Here is a 21,947-nt window from a genome sequence, read left to right as displayed (position 1 = left end):
AATCCTCGATTTGTGCTTGCAAATGCAACATTATGTATATTTATTTCACTTTTTTGAACAATTACTATGTTGTGAAAATTTATTTAATTTAAACACATTTTATTGTTCATATACTGGGTGTTTCAGAATTATGGTGACAAACCGATAGAGGTAACTGATTATCGAAAAATAAATATACAGGGTGTCTCTAAAAGGTCTGTACAATATTCTACCACAGATTTCTGAGGTCAAAACATGACGATTTAACCCAATTTACCTTAGTCCAAAAGTGGACGGTTTTCGAAATACAGGGCGTCAAAGTGAAAACAAAAAAAAAGCAAAAAAATTAATTTCTTGGTTGGTAATGCTGCTATCTACACAAAATGTCGTATGGGGCGGTTTTTGGGGATAAGAAATCAAAATTAGTTTACATTTTCGATGTACAATGTAGAGGGCGTTGTCAGCGCTCGATGAACCCTCGTTAAAAGGGAATAACTTTTTCATCACCCGGTATAAAATTTATTTATGACTAAACTTGTGTTTTCCTACATTTTTTAAGGAAAAAAGGTCTCTTGTTAAAAATCTCTACGAGACTTCCTTCTTGAGATATTTGAAGCTTAAAGTTCGCTGCATGTCTTGAACAATAATTTTAATGTACTACATATCTATTCTTACAGTTGGATCGAAAAAAATCAAAACTTAAAAATAAGTTACAAATTACTTGAAAACATAGATACCAAACATAAACACGAAAAAATTATACTTTTAGTAGATGTTCGAAATGACCACCATTGACTTGCATACAAAGATTAATCCGATGCAAGAAATTAAAATGTACTCTATTCATCAATTCTTCGTCGTTCTTTAAAATGTTTACTTCATTTTAAATTCGTCCTCATAGTTCCTCTTCACTATTTATGGCCGTGAAGTATACCATGAACTTTAGAGTCCCCCATAAAAAATAATCCATTGGAGTTAAATCCGGTGAGAGCGGTGGCCATGGTACCGGAGCATCATTTCCTCTACCTATCCATCTTCGTAGGTACTGTTGATTTAAATAGTTGCGCACATTTATAGTGAAATGTGGCGGAGCACCGTCGTGCATAAACCACATATCTTGCCGAAGTTGTAAAGGAAGAACTTCCAATAATTCTGGCATTGTATTTTGAATATGTTCCAAGTAACTTTCACCACTTAATCGGAGCGGCAAAATGACAGGACCAATAATAAAATTGTCAATTATTCTTGCCCACACATTAATCTTAAATTCATGTTGATAATGTACCACCAACTGTGAGAATAGATATGTAGTACATTAAAATTATTGTTCAAGACATGCAGCGAACTTTAAGCTTCAAATATTTCAAGAAGGAAGTCTCGTAGAGATTTTTAACAAGAGACCTTTTTTCCTTAAAAAATGTAGGAAAACACAAGTTTAGTCATAAATAAATTTTATACCGGGTGATGAAAAAGTTATGCCCTTTTAAAGAGGGTACATCGAGCGCTGACAACGCCCTCTACATTGTGCATCGAAAATGTAAACGGATTCTGATTTCTTATCCCCAAAAACCGCCCGATACGACATTTTGTGTAGATAGCAGCATTACCAACCAAGAAATTAATTTTTTTGCTTTTTTTTTGTTTTCACTTTGACGCCCTGTATTTCGAAAACCGTCCACTTTTGGACTAAGGTAAATTGGGTTAAATCGTCAGGTTTTGACCTCAGAAATCTGTGATAGAATTTTGTACAGACCTTTTAGAGACACCCTGTAGTTTATTTAATAAAAGATTGCCTTAAGACCCGTCATTTCTGAGATACAGGATATTAAAATTCTACTTTTTTTTCTTTTTAGTTTATTTTAAAACTATTGGGACTATTGAAATGAAAATTGACGTATCTTTGTTTCGTAATCCGATAAATTTGATGGGCATAATTAAAATTTTGTACATAATAGAGGGCGCTAGTTATACGTGTATCATTACATATTTTCATCTAAAACTTTTTTTAAATTTAGATTTATCAGTAAAAGAGTTCAGGGCTATTAAAGAACTGTCAATTCTGCATAAAATAGTTACTGTTAGTAAAATACTCTAAAGTGAACGGTTGTCAGAAATATGACAATTATTGTCATATTTCTGACAACTGACAACTTAAAGATGCGAATGTTGAAGTGTCATCAGTATCAAAAGAGTCTAGATCGTCTGACAAATCGCCCAATAAAATATTCACATCTTGTACCAACACCTAATCCATCATTGGTGTATACGTCAGCTGGTGATATAGATATAGAAGATAAAAGGATATGTAATTTACACTTAACTTTAACTGACAATGATGCTGCAAATAAAAGGTAAATGTAGATGATTAAATTGGGTCTCTACACAATGCAATTATGTTCAAAAAGGTCGCATTAGAAACGATTTAACGTCTACTCTTCGTTCATTAGGAGACTACTATACAGGGTATTAGTTAAGTACATGTGCTTATTTGAAGGGATGAATCTTTAATCGATTTTACAACAAAAAATTCTTGTGAATGTAGATCCTCAACGTCTTCGTTTAAGAACTAAAGGATGCTGAAATTGCATTTTTATTTCGTTTTTTTTTTATTTTCAGACAGAAATGCAATAATTGGCCAAAATTTGGTATACAGCGTTTTTCATGACGCAAAATCCAATTCTGGTCTTAATTTCTTGATTGCTGATAGAGGGCGCTACAGGTTTCCAGCGAATTTTAATTGGCACTAACTTTTTTACGCTACCCTGTATGACATTTTTGTATTAATAGACTTATTGTACATTTGCTATTATTGAAAAAAAGTACTGTTTTAAAATGTCTGTATAAGTACCCCTTTTTTGGAGTTAAACGGGTTTGCAATCGACATGACTTGGACATAACTGATTTAATAACAATTATGGAAATTATAACAAATTATTTGATATTATAATAGTTGTTGAGAATAGCCACATCCGACTTCTTGTATGAAGCTCCGGTGGAAAATGAAGACCTGAAAAATAGAATAATCGACTCTCGTACGAAAATGAAAAATACCCCGGTTGTGTCCGAGAGAGTTCGCCAATCAATGTTCAGAAAAATAGATTTATATACAGGGTGTTTGGCAACTCGATACGTTCCTTTAAGGGGGTGATAGAGCCTGAAGTAAGGACTAAAGTTAACCCAACATACCTTAGTACCAAAGTCGGTAATGACAAAATCACAGGGTGTGAAAGTTGAAAAAATAAATCATATTTTCTTTAATATCTTGAGATTTCTTCCAGCTAATTTTGTAAAATTCCATCCAGAGGTTTTTGGGATGGGAAATTCAAATTTACGCACCATATAGTTGTATCTTCTAGAAGGCGCCACCTGCGACGATTAGGACCCTTTCAAACCGCTACAACTTTTTTGTGCTACCCCGTATATCAGTTTGGACTGGCAAAATGGATTTCCCTATCTTTTCTTGTGAAAAAAGATATACTATACTCAAGCCGCTTAAGCAATGGTTTCCGAGAAAACCGCACCTAAAATTAATGTAAAAATAATTTCACCATTTATTGAACTTCCATTAATATTAATCTTTAAAAGGGCCGTTGTCTGTTTTCTATGAAAGTAATACTTACTTTATTCTAATTATATGAGGTCTCGTTGAAAATGACCCCCTCTTCTTCTAATACACGCACGTGCTCGTTTTCTAATTTTTGCATGAGTTACTCTGGCCGAAAATGTTTGTTTAAGAGTTACGGCAGCTTCTTCAATACACCGCATTAATTGTTCTCTTGTCTATATTTCTTGAGCGTAAACAATCTCTTTCATCTCACCCCAGACGTGAAAGTCCAGCGGGATTAGATCTGAGATCCTTGCAGGCCATTGTATGGGGTCTCCTCTTCCCAACCACTGGTTCGGAAACCTTTGATCCAGTAACTCTCTTACAGTTCCACGATAATGAGCAGAGCACCCGTCATGTTGGAATATCATATTCTCACGAAGGTCTAATGGCACGTTTTCGAGTAGTGGTAATAAATGATTAATATGGAACTCCTCGTATGTTTGACCATTTAAAATATTTGGTAGAAAATGAGATTCGATCATCATATTGTTTAAGACACCAAGTCAGACATTGACGCTGAACTTAGTTTGATAGTTATGATTTTTAACTAAACGTGTATTTTGTTCAGCCCAGTGATGAGTATTGTGGAAGTTAGTTATACCCTCTCTATCACACTTCGATTCGTCAGTCCATAAAATTCTTTTGAGGAAAGTTCCATCTTCCATATCAGCATTTAAGATAAACCTGCAGAAGTTTATTCTCCTTAATAGAACTTCCTCCAGCAACTCTTGAACCGGAATATAATAATATGGATGTTATTGTGCCTTGTTCATTACTGCCCAAACTTTCCATTCCGATATTCTTAAGAGCGCAGCTACAATGCGTATGCTCGTAATACTTTCACAGAAAACAGACAACGGCCCTTTTAAAGACTAATATTAATGGAAATTCAATAAATGCTGAAATTATTTTTACATTAATTTTGTGCGGTCTTCTCGGAATCCGTTGCTTCTAGCAACTTCAATAAACTATACCTTTTTTAACAAGAAAATGTAGGGAAATCCATTTTGCCAGTCCAAACTGATATACGGGGTAACACAAAAAAGTTGTAGCGGTTTGAAAGGGCCCTAATCGTCGCAGGTGGCGCCCTCTAGAAGATACAACTAAATGCTGCGTAAATTTGAATTTCTCTTCCCAAAAACCTCTGGATGGAATTTTACAAAATTAGCTGGAAAAAATCCCAAGATATTAAAGAAAATATGATTTATTTTTTCAGCTTTGTCACCCTGCATCTTTGTTATTATCGACTTTGATTTTAAGGTAAGTTGGGTTAAATTTAGTCCTTATCTCATGCTCTACCATTCCCTTAAAGGAATGTATCGAGTCACCAAACACCCTGTATAGAGGTCGGTTTTTCGACAATTATTATAATATTAAATTCATTTTGATAATTTCAGTAACGTTATTGAATCAATTTTAAAAACCAAAGGAAAAATGAAATTTAAACACCCTATAGTTCTTAAACAAAGACGTTACGAACCTACAGTGATGGACAAAAGTTTAGAAACTCCTTTTTACAAAAGTATTTTGTTACGAAAAAAGTACAAATTAATATTTGGTTCCATATCATTTTGCATTAATTACTGTTTGACATCTTCTGGGCATCGAATCTCCAAGTTTGACACACATTTCTTCAGGAATGTTTCTCCACTCGTCCATTATGGTATCAAGAACTTCAACTACATATATTTCGAACATTTTCAATCGAATACGACGATTCAATATTTCCCACGAATGCTCAATAGGATTTAAATCTGGTGATTTTGATGGCCAGTCAATTAAATCCACCTTCTTTATTGATAATCAACTTTTGACAAGCTTCGAAGAATGCATGGGGTCATTAGCTTGTTGGAATCTCCAAAGAAGAGGCATTTCCTATTCCGCAAAAGGTAATATTTGATTCTCTAAGATGTCCAAATATTGAAATTTGTCCACTCCTCCTTTGACCTCAACAATTGATGAAGTACCGGACCAACTAAAGCATCCCCACGCCATAACACTGCCACCTCCATGTTTCACTGTCGGTACTTTACGTTGTGTCTTTGGCCTTTTAGTCGTACTACGTAGTGTCTCCCATTTGATTCAAATATTTGAAATTGGCTTTCGTCACTCCAAAGGACAATGCGCCATTTTTCAAAAATCCACACCACGTGGTCCCGAGCAAAACGAAGAGGATCCTTGATATTCTTCTTTGGTAGAAGGGGTTGCTCGACAGCAACCTTTCCGAATAATCCAACAGCACATAGTCGGCGTCTTACCTGGATCTTTTTCTGAGATTTTTTTAATGACTTTATCAACTGCAGCGAAAGTTCTTCGTGGTCGTCCTGTACTTTTCGTTATTACAGGGCATTTATTACCACCACGGTGAGCAGATATAATTTTTGAGATGACACTTTTGCAAATTTTGAGACTTTTTGAAATGTGAACTTTTTTTTCACCACTTTTATGTAATTAGGCAATTTTTGTTTCAAATCCCGAGATTTACATTCAGCCTTACCCACGTTTACAGTATAATAATAATTCGTTCGCAACTTGTGCAAAACTTTGCAATAACTGAAGATAAACAAAAAGTCTCTTAACTTTTGTGAGAGCAAAAAATTGTTTTTCCCTGTTAAACAAATTAAGGAATGTATGTGCAATAAACAAATAAATAGAAGATTTCTGTTTGTCATAAACAAAATTTTATGCACACGAGCGATCCCTGAAAAGACATACTCGAATAAACTTAAAAAAAAAAAATTTATAAACTTTTGTCCGCTACTGTACATACATAAGAACTTTTTGTAATAAAATCAGTTAAAAGTTCATCTCTTGAAATAAATATTGCTGATTTCAACTTACTTAATTAACACTCTGTATACACCCACAGCCTGAAGATAAAGCAGCAGCCGATAAAGCTCTTTTCATATTTGTGGCCAAATCCTTACACAGTGAACCAAGTGATGTACGAAATGAAGTGAAAACGCAACAAATCGATATAATTCAACTTCGAGAGGCAAAAGCAAGTTCCCGGAAAACAATTTAAGTTGTCGTCGACATATCTAAAGAGAAAACTCCATTTATTAATGAGTTACATAAACCTATTGGAAAAAAATTTCCAAGACGACGCACAATCCTTAAAAGTGTTTTTTCCTTTTGTTCAAGTAACAAAACTAAAAGATATCAGGTTTTCAAAATAGTGAATCTAAATAAAAGACTTTCTTAATCACTAAAAGGTAGTGAACCTTGAAATAATTGATAAGTGTGGTAAAGGGTTATGAATGACCGGTCGCGATGTGTACGGTATGAATGTTTGTTGAGAAGTGAAATCTACTTGAGTCAATTTGGAAATTTTACCAGTAAAAAGGGCAAGAGACACCATTTACTGATACCAAAATCTGGAATTAGTTATTGTAAAAAAACACATGTGGTAGACATACAGTTACTCACAAAATTGAGCGTACACGACCATTCGCTAGAAACGTTTCCTCATCTTCATGCTCATAATAAATATTTTCGCCAAACAAGTTTAATCAACTATTATTTCGTTCAAAACAACAATTTTTCAAATAAATAAAAAAATAAAAATAATATATTGGATTCAATAGGGCAAGATAATTTAAACTTGCTCGAATATTCTCACACAAAATTGAGCGTACACAACCAAACAACAACAAAAAATTTGAAAATGACAAAAAATTGATGAAAATGTTGGTGATGAACGATTTGGATTTGGTAGTGCCCCGCAGGCGATTCAGTTTCGGCACAGTTGTTAAAAGCCTAATGAGAATTTTCAAGATGAAAACTCAGCGCATCCTGAATTAAAATAATTGGGAAACTTTTTTCATAAGGAAAGAGTATGGAAGAAATTGGTACAATTGAAGGCAGAACGCATTCCACAATTCAGAAAATTGTAAATAAATTTCGAGACGAAGAAACACTTAAAAATAATACTGGAAGAGAAAGAGAGTTCTTAGTGTTAAGGGTGGACCTTTTATTGACCTTAAAATTAACCATGATCCCAAACAGAGTGTTACTAAATTGACTTCAGAGGTAAGCTCGAGGATCATTGTCCACAGAAGCAGTTCGCAGGGTACTTAGAAAAAATAATCATTATGGACGAGTAGCTCGGAAGAAACCATATAGCTCTAAGGTAAATAGAATTAAACTACTAAATTTTGCTCGGGAATGCGTTAATAAGCCACTGGATTTTTGGAAACGAGTTATTTTCTTTGACGAAACCAAAATAAATCTTTCTGGATCGGATGGAAAACAAATTGTGTGGAGAAAACCGAATACAGAACTGAAAATGAAAAACTGCTGTTTAACACATTGGACAATCGGTGATGCTGCGGGGGTGTATGTCGGTCAGCGGTACCGGAAAATTGCACTTCATCGACGGAATAATGGATCGATATGTTCATATAAATACAGGAGAATTGTTAAAGATCCAAAAATAGGCACCAGGCGGTTAGGTGGAGAATTAGGGGTATCTAAAGATATTGTTCGTAACACTTAAAAAGAACAATTACTTCATCCCTACCACATCCAGTACAAGACCTTTTACCTCTGAATCTTTACCTACGACTGGGCTTCTGTCGATTTATCGACGAGCAAAGACGAAACAACATGAATTTCACTAAAACCATATTGTTTACTGATGAAGCTCGTTTTACGAGAAATGGAATTACCAACACGCATAATAAATATGATGAAAGTGTGATGAAAATCCCCATGCTACTAATGTTATGCATTATCGACGTGAATCTAGAATTAATGTGTGGGCAGGAATAATTAGTAATTCCATTATCGGTCCAGTAATTTTGCCTCCTCGCTTAAACGGTCAAGATTATTTGGACCATGTTCAAAATGTATTTCTAAATTTATTAGGCGACCTACCTCTACAACTTCGGCAAGACACGTGGTTTATGCACGACGGTGCTCCGCCACATTTTAGCATAGATGTTCGCAACTATTCGAATCAACAGTACCCACACAGATGGATCGGTAGAGAAAATGATGCTCCGGTAATTTGGCCCCCACGTTCCCCTGATTTAACTCTACTTGATAATTTTTTCTGGGGGACTCTAAAGTCCGTGATATACTCAACGTCCGTAAATAACGAAGAGGATTTATGGCGACGAATTCAAAATTCAGTGGATATTTTAAGAAACGACGAGGAACTGATGGCGAGGGTCCATTTTGACTTTTTATGTCGAATTAATTTTTGTAGGGATGTTAACGGAGATCACTTCAATCATTCAATAAAAGCGAACAGTTAAAAAAAATACAATTACTCATGAAGTGCACGATTTGTTAGTTAAAATTGCATTTTCAAATAGTTTACGAGATATTCAACTGTACGAATAGTTACTGCGCTAGAGATGCGGCAAACTTTAAAAATCAAATATCTCAAAAAAGAGTGCTTGTAGAGGCTTCTACCAAGAGACCTTTTTCCCTAAAACACGTAGGAAAACACAAATTTAGTTATAAATAAATTTTATACCGGGTTATAAAAAAAGTTATGCCCTTTTAAAGGTGATTCATCGAGCGCTGACAACGCCATCTATATTGTGCATCGAAAATGTGAACGGATCCTGATTTCTCACCCCTAAAAACCCCCCTATACGACATTTTGTGCAGTTAGCAGCATTAAAAAGCGAATTAATTAATTTAAAAAAAAATTATCATAACTTTGACGCCCTGTATTTCGAAAACCGTCCACTTTTGGATTAGACAAATTAGGTTACATCATCATGTTCTCACCTCAGGAATACGTGGTAGGACTTTGCACAGATCTTTTACGGACACCCTGTATACTTTCGATTCAAACTAATCCCACAATAAAATATACAAAAGCTTCAACCGATAAATTTAGAATTTTAAGAAAGTTATTATAGAATTATAAATAAATTGAAATTATTTTTCCTATTAAACTAATTAATTACATTACTGACAATATTTTGGGTATTTGCCAAAACGTTATCAACGCAGTGTAACAATACGAGAAGCCCGCGGCCTCACGGCGAAGTTTGACTTTGCTCACATGAGGAATTGAATATTTCTTTCCACTTCCAAACGTCATAACTTACTCTGTATAGACTTCCAAAGTCAGGAAAATGTTTTCCAGTTAAAATTTTTTTAATCAATTAAAGAACAGTGGCGCGCAATTAACTCTTAGGTATTTTCCGGAGATGATTCATATTGAAGTAATTGAATCGAGTTGAAAAAAAAAACGAGTTCTAAAACGTCCAAATCTGGGCTATTTGGTGGTCGAGATATGATTTTAATATTCCTTAGAACGTTCCTAGATCCATTCCTTGATTCCTTAAATAGAACTTCTTCATTATCACTACACGAATGAGGCTTTGCATTAACTTTTTGTATACAAATTGTTTTCTTGTGCAGATATCGGAAACTTGACTTCAATTGCAGGTGTGAAATTCTTCAAAATCTTTTTTTTTGCATTTTGCAGTATTGACGCATTCAATATTTTTAATAAAAAAAAACTGCCCCTTGGACAGTTTTTACTGTTTCGTTTTGCTTTTTCAGTAAAAACGAACGGTTAAATTCCTAATTTTCGATCAAAATATTGTCTTCTATTTACATCGTATCGAGATCTTGGTACTGCAGCGATGTACAGGGTTACTCCCCATATTTTTCCTCGACCTTAAAATCTTTATTTTTGGAAATAGGAAAAATTAGTTAAGACAAATGTTTTAGTTTTTATTGTGATTATCAGAATCCACCATAGGATGAAACGAACGAGCATCGTAAAGCTGCGAAAAGTGTCCCGTTGATTCAAAAACACAGTTTTGATTTTTTTCATGTTTTCCAAAAAAATTTTACGTTTTCGGTTACATTTTGTTTATATCATGAAACATTTGCCGACATTTTACCATCCGAATATTGCTATTTTGCTTTTTGCCATATTTTTAATATGGTTAAATGCGTAACGTTAAATTTCTTCGTAACTTAGTTGTACCGTATTGAAGTGTATTCGACATATCAGCATATTTTAGCAAACTTTGCAAAACACTATTTCTTTCATGTATAGTCAAACTTTTTTAATTGATATTTCTTCTGAGCAACAAATCTTTTTTCATGGCAAAAAATCAACTTTTGCATTAACAGCAAGTAAACTTAAAACTGGACTCAGTTATGAGAAATTCTGAACTCTCATTAAACAAATCATATCCTATAAAAACGGGTTAGATTCTGTTTTTCTGTATAATTTTATTTCTAATGAAATATAAATGATCAAAACTCTCTTTTTAACCAATGCCAATATTTTTCGATTTTTGCAGAAATGTATACCTTATTTTGGGAAAGACGGAGTAGAATATCATTTTATTGTGGTTAAGCATTATGCACCCAGGGCTTTCAAATTTTACATAAATTTTAGATACTAGGAGCTGCTTAGTACCAGAGTTGATTGCCTCAAACTACTGTACGAGGTAGGGTATTTTTTGAGGTCTTGGTGAAAATAACCTTTAGAAAAACTTATTCGCACGCCACTGGTGAATATTAATACTTTTTTTTACGTTTTTCAATCTATTGCTTAAATTTTATCCATCATGTATTTTAGTCGCATTTTTTTCAGATTCCTCGTAAATTAATTTATTTATAAATTCCATCAAATCTACAGACACCGAGGTTTTTTTTTATTAATTTGAATTCAGAATAATTAAAGACGTTAAGAGAAAAGTAAATATTTGTAATTTAAATTATGGATATATTAAATTTACATTTTAGTTTATAAATTATGTAAATTAATGATTTTTCGCCCTGTTCCGTTTGAAAGATTCATTTCCCTCCATTTCGAAATTTTATTCTCAAGCTCCTATTTACTTAAATAAGTTCAGTTGATAAATCGTCTCCCACTAATCTTTTGCTAAATCCCCCTGTGTATTGACAGAACATCGAACTCGATTATAATTTCCATTATGCAGTTTATTAATGCTATGAAATCTACTCAAAAAATCAAGATTGAAGTTGTATTATCTAGATATAAAACATTTAACAAAATGATACTTAAAATATTCATTATGAAATATTTTATTATTTTCTTGATAATTTCGTTCACGGTCCAATTACGAGATTTTGGCGAATATAAAAATAACTATTATGAATGCTGACAATATGGTTAAACGGTAAAGGGACTGACCCACATAAAAAATTGTTCTTATTCAAAAAAATCGAATCCATTTAGTCAAAACCATTTAAACTAATTTAAATTTTTACTTTGTTGGTTGATTACTTCTCACGCAATCAAGAAACAAAAGATGTGACCTTGCAAAATGACCTTAGTGACGCTTGCAAGGTTAAGGATACTATTTTCCAGTTCAATCTCTCTTTGCCTTTAACACAGCAGTCGGACAACAAATTAGTATATTACCGTGAACGTCATTCCGTTTATTTGAGTAATATAAACTTTAATATGAAAAATAGTGCGGAGCAATTGGCCGCACCTTTAATTTTATTTTTCTATTATTTACTGCTTCATCTGCCGCTGATTTCTTTGTCATATACATAGCAAAAAATACTTTTTTTTTTTTTTTTTTTTTAATTAGTGTAAAGACTATTTACAATCTTTCGGGAAAACCCAACAATAAGCAAATTTTATGCTATGACCTGTAACAGGATCCCTTAAAAAATTTTACATCAAAATTTTTTTTGTATTTAGTTTCATGATTGAGTAAGTTGATAATTAGAGAATCGTTCCGTAAGATCAGTCTGGTGAAATCTCTTGAGTTTTCTTGTTTGGATTGGGTTTAGTAGTTTCACTGCTAATTTGTTTGGGTGGTTGGTTAGTCGAGCTTGATACTTCATTGAGTAGTGCTCAATTTCTTCCCGAATGGTAGGTTTATGTAAGTCGTTGTGTAGCATGTTGTTAATTATATCTCATGGGGCACATGCTAAATTCTTAATTATAGAAAATACTTAGAAGTAGAATAAAACGCAACCTGATATCACGTTTTTCTCGATTATGATAGCCTTTCGTCGGTGTACTAATGTTCAGGCAAACGTGAAAATGGGTTAAATGCAGTAAACAGCGAACTAACCCCACAGTTCCGTCCTATTCTGAGAGCGCTGTCACACAGAGGAGAAAACACCTAAAAGCGTAACGGCAGGAAATAAGAATTAACGTCTGGCCGTTCGTCAATAAAACAACGTTCAGCCAAAGGTGAAAATCCATTTTAAATTAGTTTCAAAATTAAACTATGACAAGTTGACGTTTTCCTTTTAACAGGCTTGAGAATTGATATTCTCATAATAACTGAAGGATTTTGATTTTCAATTCAGCTAAGTCTTCATGTGTCTTGTTTTCAGAATTTCTGCTCTTTAAGGCTCTAAAATTTATTGATTACCGCCCAAAACCATACTATTCGATATCGGTAATCAACAACAGCAAGAAATGAATCAACTACTGCTACAATGGCACCTGCAGCAGGTCCTATGGTTAAATTAGCTGCAGCAGCAACAGAGTCAACCGCTGTTCTGGTCCCACAAATCTTTAGTAAGGCTTGTGGAAATGTTACAGGACAATGGAGCCGCATTTTCAACATCTACTTAAGTTGATGAGCAGTAAACATTATTTTGAGTGAAACATGAAGACTGCTGCCTAAGTCTCGAGCCAGAAACGTTTGATAATTCTGAGCTTCAGTAAATTCTTGGTTTTTATTATAAAATCCAACATATGTTTGCAAATTTTATGGAGAAAACAACTTAATATTCAGCTACTTTCCTTTGAGAGATATTTGGAAGTGTTTTACTCAGTATATGATCAAATTGAGTAGCAATCAGTAAAACCTTAAGAAAATTTTAGTACCTGAAGAGAAAATAATATTTATATAATACTCCATTTCAATCAGAAACCAATTGAAGTCTTGCCAGAAAAGACCTATTTACAGAGGACAGTTTGAGAATTTATTGTAGATACAAATAATATTGTGCAAATAAATAATAATAATTTGTTATAAATAATATAAAAATAATAATACAGTCATCAAAACTCACTTTTCAAATACAAATTTAGATGTAAAAAAGGGCCAATTTTCAGCAGCTCAGAAACGGTTGGGTTTAGGTATAGGGTAATGTTAACAAAAGTTGTAGGTTTTTGGATTCTGAACATGATGTCGTCGAGAAAAGTAGGGCATTCTATTTGAAATAAGCAAAGTATTGAGGATTGAAGTTATACAACTTCAGAGGCCTATTTCGAGGGTTATGGAAAACTCTTTTTAAACTAAAAGATGTCAAAATGTAGCTTATTATGTCGCCTTGGAGCCTCAGAAGATCGATTCCAAAATTCGCCACTGTTAGGAAACAGCATTGATTTCCATGAAACCTTGCAGCTATCAAAATTTTCGAATTTTCACAAATAACTCGAAAATGGTAAATTTTTTACATAAGATCTATTTTATAAACTAGCCTTAAAATTTGACGATAAATCCGAAACTGGCAAAAAAATTGGGGGGTTCCATTTAAAAAAACATAATTTGGTACAATCACACTTTTATGACAGACCCTGTACATTTGAAAATAATTTAAAAATACGTGCCTTTTATTCCCCATAAACTTTACTATGACAAATTTCCTTCCAAAACTTATATTTACTGAGATATCGCACTTTGACGCACTAATGAGCGACCCTGTATATTATTATATATTATATACAGGGTATTTGGTTTTCCAATACACATCTGAAAGAGGGTGGTAGGTAAGATGATTGTGGACATATTTGATCATATATACTATTATACAAAGTGTCACGCATTTCCAGATATCGCCATTTTTCCGAATTTTACCAAATTTGCTGTTTACTTCCGTGTAAGTTACAATAACAATTTTATAGAACATTTGTTGTGACTCGATCAGTTTTTGCATAAACTTGAATATGTATTTTACTGATGTCAAACATGTAGTAGTATCTACATATGAAAAAAAAATGTTATGTTTTAAAATTCCAAAAATGAAATTCTTTAATATCAAACCTTGACTTTGTAAGTAAATAAAGAGAAAGATGCAAATGAAAGAGTTATTCAAATATCTTTAAAAACTTCTTTGACCATTGAAAGTTATATTTCAAAACAATGGATATCTGGCCCATTATCAGAGAACAATAAAAAAGTTTTTAAATAATCAATTTTCTGAAAGATGGATAGGACGAAATGGACCAATATTATGGCCTGCCAGATCTTGAGATCTCACACCAGTTGAATATCATATCTGGAGATGAATGAAAGATCTGATATACAATGAGGAAATTCATGATCAAGACCATCTCATTCAAAGAATTAATGGGGCAGCAAAATTAATGAAGACTGAAATGAGGCTAGGAGTAATCACCACAGTTAAGATGAAGATGTCGATGTTGTATCAGAAACAGTGGTTCCCATTTTGAGAATAATAATTTGTTATAAGTAAATAGTATAATTTACATAAATAATAATTACTTATTAAGTTTTTATTCAATTTGTTAAATTGCCCTATGTGTTTTTTCTGCAATTTTTTTTCATTTTTAATTAAATACCTTATGGAGCATTAAGTCTGCGCTTTTCAATACATCATTCGAAAGAACAATGGTCATAGAAGTTTTTAAAGATATTTGAACGACTCTTCCATTTGTATCTTTCTTTTTATTTACTTATAAAGTCAATCAAGGTTCGATATTAGAGAAATTCATTTTTGGAATTTTAAAGAATCACATTTTTTTTTCTTTCATATGCAAATACTACTACATATTTGATGTTGACAAAATACATATTCAAGTTTATGAGAAAACCTATAGGGTCACAACAAATGTTTTATTAAATTTTTATTTTAACTTACAAGGAAATAAACAGCGAATTTGGTAAAAATTGAAAAAATGGCGATATCTGGAAATGCGTGACACTTTATATAATGGTATATATGGTCAAATATGTTCACAATTATCCTACCTACCACCCTCTTTCGGATGTGTGTCGGTAAACCAAACACCCTGTATAATAATTACATAATTATTTTATTTATTTAAAATGCAGAAAACTTATCTGAACTGTTTTTATCAAGCTGAAAGCCGCAATCATTACTTAAATTTACTAATAATCCCAATGAGAAGCCAGCCAATGAATGTGAATGAAAACAGCCTGACTTACTTCCATTTTTTGCTTGGTGTTGGCTTTCAAGTGATTTATTCCCAAACAAATATGTGAAACTATTGCCTGCTGAAAAAATACAGGGTGTCTGGAAACAGTGTTGAAATATTTTGGGAGATGATTCTAGAGGTTAAAATAATTTTAAAAAGTTCTTATAAACATATCCCAAAAAATGCTTCTTAAAGGAAGCCTAGAACCCTTTAAAGGAGGACCTTTTAAAATGTTTTTTTTTCGCAATATTTTCAAAACGGTTCGTGTTAAAATTATGAAATCCGTTATACTTTAATAAGTTAGAATTGGAAAACTTTCTTTGTGTTAATAATTGCAAATTTTAGTCAGGGTTGTCATATACTGGGGGTCTTCTATGTAGATTTTGCCTTGACTTTTTGTTTGTGACAATTCTTTATTTTTGAAAACAAATTACTGATTTGCAAATATTTTTCAGTAAAAAAGGTCCTCTTATTTCATCTTGTTAGGATAGACCTTTTTCCAAAAAAATGAATTTTTATAAATCGATACGTGAATACAGGGACATAGAAATGTATTTTAATGAACATAGAATAAGAAGATGTATCGAGATATATGGAGGTCATTTTAAACATTTATTATTAGTAATAATTACTAATATTTCTCTTGAAATTGCTGGTTAATAAAAAAATATTTCTATTATAAGGCTGCCTACTATGTTTGTAAAGATACATTTCTATGTCCCTGTAATTGTGTATCGATTTATAAAAATCCATTTTTCTGGAAAACGTTCTGAAATACAATTTTTTTAAAATTAAAGTTACGAAATGAAAAAATATCATTATTTTTTTCAGGTTAGTCCAACATTTATAACGTGATTTCTCGAAAACTACTGCATCAAATTCAAAAAACTTGATTGAGCGTTGAAGAGAGAATTCGGCTAACTTTAAAATGAGGCATCACTTGACTTCTAATCTCATTTAAAGTTTAAGGGTTGCATCTTCTCCCACCAAGGGGTTGAAAGTGGCAAAGTTGACAATGATCGTAAAAGATTTCCCCCTCGAAATAAAAATGGACGGATCTCAGCGATTGTTTTTTAAGTGGTAAATATGAGAAATCGGTTTTGTTACGTTTTCATTGGCCCACTCTGGATCAGAGATTATGTCACAAATCTCCACAAACTGAAACAAGTGGAAGAAATCAGTAGATAAACCCATGGCGCTTTGATCCTTGGTGCTGCTAGCGGAGGACAACGTTCCCTCACTTCGATGGTCTCTAGCCAGAGTTGGCAACTTTACTAAGGGACACATAAAGTGATACGTGCAGAATTAGTATGCTTACCCAATGGAACTGTATCAACAAGATCTTTGTTAAAGGTCTGTCCGTTGCCTATAGACGATGATTAATTTATTCCAAGGAACTTAAAAAGTAAGGACTCTTTAATGATCCCGGAATGTTGAGACTTAGGTCCTATTAGACCGGCGTACTAATTGTTCGTTATTTAGTTTATAGGTTTAAGTCTTAATCCTATGTTACATTCATGCGTATCACCATCTGTTTAGATACAGGGTGGCGCATCGAGAACGAAGTAGAGGCATTTTCGCGTATTTAGAAATTTAAATTAAAAAAACGCTCGGACACGTCAAATTTATATCCGAGGAGAATACATAAACGTGTACTCGCTCCTTTCACATCAACCCCCTAGCCGGGGTGAGTTAAACTAAAATTTTGAAAGGAAAGTAGGGTCGAGTAGTACCTTGTGTGAAAGGTCTTTCGATTCTCGTTAAAGTGATACCCAATTTGGTCAACTTTGATTTCGCAATTTTCAAGAAATTAGTAAAAATTAGTTCAAAAGATGTATCATCTGGTATGAATAAACGATGTGATAAAATTGCTAAGGACTGAGGTAAAAACAACATTAAGTCATTTTTTTAAGGTTCATGAATTCTGACATTTTCAAATTACATGGAGCGCAGCGGCCCTTCTTTTTTGACTTGGTTGTAAAGGTACACAATAGAGATAATGCCTTATTATGATGCTTGTAATATTTTTGCAGAAAATAAAAATAAAAACCTATTTGGCCCTAATTGTTAGTACTAACCAGTAATTCGTGATCAGTTTTGAATATTTTCGTACAGAAAATTTATTTTAGGATAAATTAATTTTTATTCCTTTTGAATTTTACAATTCAAAAATGGTTCATTTGACTGCAGAGAGAGTAGAAATCATTCAATTATTCTATGAAAATCATCAGTGTGCTAAACAGACCGCCCAACTTTCCAACCAGAATCATGAAGACAATCAAGTGGAAAGAAAGTACATTTTGGAATTAGTTCATAAATTTTGTCAGACCGGCTCTGTAGCTAATAAAAAAAGAAATGATGGAAACCCTCCCAGAAATGAATCATCGATGTTGCCGTTTTAGGATAGATTCATCTGGATCCTACACTAAGTACTTGTTAATTGGGTACTGTAACTGGAGTCAGTCGACGCACTATTTAAAGAACATTAAAAGCCTATCATTTTCATCCGTCTAAGATTTACTTATTACAAGAATTGAATGAAGATGATTTTGACCGCTGTTTCTAATTTTACGAAACTATAAGTGACTGAGCAATTGGAAATATCGATTATCTATTCAATATCTGTTTTTCTGATGAATGTTCTTTTTTTGTAAACGGTACAGTGAATCGTCATAACTGTCGATATTGGTCAGATAAAAATTACAGGATTTTTCATGAGGTACATGTCCAATATCCACAAAAATTTAATGTTTGGGCTGGCATCTTTGGGGATCATTTTGTTGGTCTTTTTTTCTTACCTAAAAATCTCACTAGCGAGACGTACTTACAATTGTTACAAGATGCAATTGATCCCGCATTAACAGAATTATTAGAAAATTACATTTCGGATCAGTTGATATTCCAGTACCATCCCGCCCCTGCCTATTATGCATTACGTGTCAGAGAGTATTTAAATGAACAGTTTCCAGATCGTTGGATTGACCCCCACGATAACCAGATTTATCACCTTTGGATTTTTTCCTTTGGGGTCACTTAAAAAGCAAGATTTATACAACCCAACCGGACTCTTTAGAAGACCTTTGCCAAAGGATAATAAATGAATGCCGTCAAATAACACCTGAAATGTTCCAAAACGTGCGAAAGCGATTTGAGTAAAACCTGTATGACTGTCTAGAAACTGGCGGTCGTTACTTCGAACACTTAATTAACTAATACGTAAATAAACAAAAATTGCTAAATGCCTTAATGTTATTTTTACCATAGTCCTTAGCAATTTCATCACATCATTAATTCATACCGCAGATGATATATACATCTTTTGAACTAATTTTTTCGAATTTTTTGAAAATTGCTTAATCAAAGTTAACCAAATTGGGTATCATTTTAACGAGAATTGAAAGACTTTTCAAACAAGGTACTATTCGACCCTACTTTCCTTTCAAAATTTTAGGAGTTTAACTCACCCCGGCTAGGGGGTTGATGTGAAAGGAGTGAGTATACGTTTATGGATTCTCCTCAGATATAAAGTTGACGTATTCGAGCGTTTTTAAAATTTTATTTCTAAATACACGATAATGCCTCTGTTTCGTTTTCGAAGCGTCACTTTGTATATTCCTGGCATGATTAGAGTGCAGTAGAATTATGCTTTGAAAAATGAGTCTTTGACTACTGGAACCTCCGCCACTTTTCTTTGGCGGAAGTAGTAATTGGGGTGTAAGCACGTTTCGTTAAGTCGGTGTGATTACAATAAACCACTGAAGGGCCAATCTAGCTGTGCGCATAAATGTTATGCTTTAAAGCGATATGAAGCAAATTAGCCTACATCTGGTTTTTACTGGTTTCTAGTAGGAGTACGCCTCTATCTTTTTTTTTATTATAGAGAGTAGCCTGATGGACTGGCGACCGGGTTATGCGGAATTCACCTCCTGAAGGGAGGCGTCTACCCACTAAAAACCCTCCTCTCTTCACTGTTGTCCTTCCCCCCCCCCCCCTCACACCCCGATAGGTATTACCTCAGGAAGTACGCTTTTATCGAGTACACTCAGTTTTTTGTACTTAAGAATTGAGTGAAGCGGTCAAATTTCTCTTTCTCATTACTTATGAATCGGACATGTTCTTGCCTTTCGCATTTCCCGATATTGTCATTTTTGTTTAAATCACATTATCTTTATATTGTTTATCACGGGGACTCAGACCATTAGCATTGCGTAGTGGTCCGATGTCAACTTTATCTGAATTGTATTCGTATATAGGGTGTCCCATAAGTGTTTCATTATATTTTAGTGGGTAATAGTATATTGAAAAATAATATGACTCCCCATATAAACCATATTCCAGTAATGCTTCATTAGGGTGTTAAATTTTACTTAAAAAATCCAATTTTTATTGATATATTCGAAACCGCTTGAGATGTGTAAGTGAAATTTGATACGTTTTGAGAGTTAATGTAGACGTATTTATTTATAATATGTAAAAATGTTATTTTTAATTTCTCTAGTGGAGTGAGTACGGACACCTCTCAGCATATTTTTAGAAGTTTAATTTCATTTAGAAGAGAAATGCTCCTTTGACTCTGTTTCGTCCTATGTAGCGTTTGCTAGTAAAAAATTGAATTTTTTACTGCATTAAATAATTCATTTTTGTTTTTTATTTCTTGCAACTTCAACTGTCGTTTGACATGATCCTAGAGGTGCTCTATCGGATTAAGATCCGGGGACCGAGCTGGCCGTTTTAGAACGTTGATATTTTTCGATTGGAACCATTCCTGTACAAGTTTTGAACAATGCTTCGGGTCGTTATCGTGCTGAAACGACCATCGAAGAGGCATTTCTTTTTCTGCAAACGGAAACATATTATGTTCAAGTATGTCCTTGTAGATAAACCTATCCATCCTTCTTTGAATATGTATCAATGGACCGGGGCCGGACCTAGAGAAGCTGCTCCAAACTAATATGTTTCCACCACCGTGTTTGATAGTTGGTAATTGATATTTTATGTCGAATATCTTTCTTATGGGACATCGAACACACATAATTCCGTCGGATCCAAACAAGTTTATCTTAGTTTCATCACTCCATAAAACGGTTCCCCATTTTTCTCTTGTCCAGATCAAGTGCAAATTAGCAAATTCAAGTCGGGCCTTTCTCTTTTTTTCAGATATCAAGGGTTTTTTTCACGGGACGCCTTCCGAATAGCTCTGCGTCATTTCATCTCCTTTGGATAGTACGCACAGAGACATTATCTTCTCCTTGAACTATAATTTCCTTCTGTGTATCAGTTGCTGTTAATTTATGATTTTTATTTAATAAACGTTTTATGTATCTCTCAACAACACTATTTGTTTTATGCGGTCTTCCGCTTCTTGGTTTAGTGGCAGTGGTACCATGCACTTTATTTTTGGCAATAATCTTGAAAACAGTTTCTCGACACATTTGCAACCTCTTTGCAATGTCGAATTGCTTCACACCACTATTAAATAACTCATTAACTTTATGTCTTAAATCTTGTGAATATTGTTTGACTTTACCCATTCTGATTTTGGGAGTTAGACGAAATGCTACAAGAGTACTAACACAAATATCACTGGTACCAAAAATCTGTACTGCAATATACAGTAGTGGCCATAAGTATGGAAATTTTTTTAATATCGCTTTTATTTAAAATGAACGATTATAATTTGAAATTGTAAATATAAAATAGATTCTATTTTTAATACTTTATCAACATCCATGGTATATTGGTATTTATTGGAATTTGATTTGGACTAAATATGAAGTAAAAAAAAAACTACGGACAAAAGAAATTAGGGAAAACCCTGGGTGTTACCCCTTTTATTGTTTGAATGGCAGGGGGAACGGTTCCTCCACGAGATCGAATAACGTGTTTATGAATAATGGAAGCGTCAGCTCCACCATATACGAAAAGGATTCGGACTTATCACAGCTCGTGACTATGGCTCTAGGCATAATAGTACACCTCTGTATATCAATACGCAATGCTTTTGGCTTTCCATTTTATTAATTAACTACTAATTAAAAATTATTAAAAAAACGAACACTGATTTGAGAAGCAAATGTTGAATAAGAAATTCGGGTTATTTTTCATTCGTTTACTAATTCTTTCGCAAAATTCTAAGCGCCTATCAGAGTCACCTTCACTTAATTCTTGTGCAAGATGAATTTTATACGGGTGAAATTTATAGATTTTTCAAATTCCTCGGATGCTCGTACGGGAGATGTCAAGAATTGCTTG

General features: G+C 33.5%; 1 long non-coding RNA gene across 3 annotated transcripts; it reads left to right on the top strand.

The window, feature by feature from the left end:
- Positions 1-12,764: 12,764 nt before the first annotated feature.
- LOC136348093 (uncharacterized) lies at positions 12,765-21,027 on the top strand. 3 transcript variants are annotated; one of them, XR_010733578.1, is made up of 4 exons: positions 12,765-13,960; positions 16,527-16,775; positions 16,829-17,100; positions 20,853-21,027. It is a non-coding gene; the product is annotated as an uncharacterized lncRNA (long non-coding RNA). The 3 variants fall into 3 exon arrangements; XR_010733579.1 differs by lacking the exon at positions 20,853-21,027 and adding an exon at positions 19,576-20,345; XR_010733580.1 differs by lacking the exon at positions 20,853-21,027 and adding an exon at positions 17,609-19,569.
- Positions 21,028-21,947: the final 920 nt, after the last annotated feature.

Source organism: Euwallacea fornicatus, chromosome 31 (genome assembly GCF_040115645.1).
Source record: "Euwallacea fornicatus isolate EFF26 chromosome 31, ASM4011564v1, whole genome shotgun sequence".
In the NCBI taxonomy this organism is placed as follows: domain Eukaryota; kingdom Metazoa; phylum Arthropoda; class Insecta; order Coleoptera; family Curculionidae; genus Euwallacea; species Euwallacea fornicatus.
This window is presented reverse-complemented; position numbering and strand designations above follow the sequence as displayed.